General features: G+C 51.8%; 1 pseudogene; it reads left to right on the forward strand.

Annotated features, from left to right (window-relative positions):
* The window catches only part of LOC106733476 (nucleolin-like), a 2,357-nt pseudogene that overhangs the window by 449 nt on the left and 1,452 nt on the right, over nucleotides 1-456 (forward strand).

Genomic DNA, 456 nt, shown 5'->3' on the forward strand with positions numbered 1-456 from the left:
AGGCAAAAAGGCAGCTGCCATACCATCCAAGAAGACCGTTACACCAGCCAAAGCAGTCACAGCACCTGGCAAGAAGGGAGCCACACCAGGCAAAGCATTGGTAGCAACTCCTGGTATGAAAGGAGCTGCCACTGCAGCCAAGGGGCAAAGAATGGCAAGAACACCAGGAAGGAAGACAGTGACAAGGAAGAAGATGACAGTGAGGAAGATGATGAGGACGAGGATGAAGATGAGGATGAATTCGAGCCAGTGGGTGAAAGCAGCAGCTGCTGCCCCAGCCTCAGAGAAGGAGGAGGAGGAGGAGGAAGATGAGTCTGAAGAAGCAGCTATGGAGACCACACCAGCCAAAGGAAAGAAAACTCCTGCCAAAACTGCACCTGTGAAAGCCAAGACTGTGGCTGAAGATGAAGATGAAGAGGAGGATGAGGATGATGATGAAGATGAGGAGGGAGAAGG

This window comes from Tupaia chinensis, unplaced genomic scaffold, assembly GCF_000334495.1.
Source record: "Tupaia chinensis unplaced genomic scaffold, TupChi_1.0 Scaffold143836_1, whole genome shotgun sequence".
NCBI classification, from domain to species: domain Eukaryota; kingdom Metazoa; phylum Chordata; class Mammalia; order Scandentia; family Tupaiidae; genus Tupaia; species Tupaia belangeri.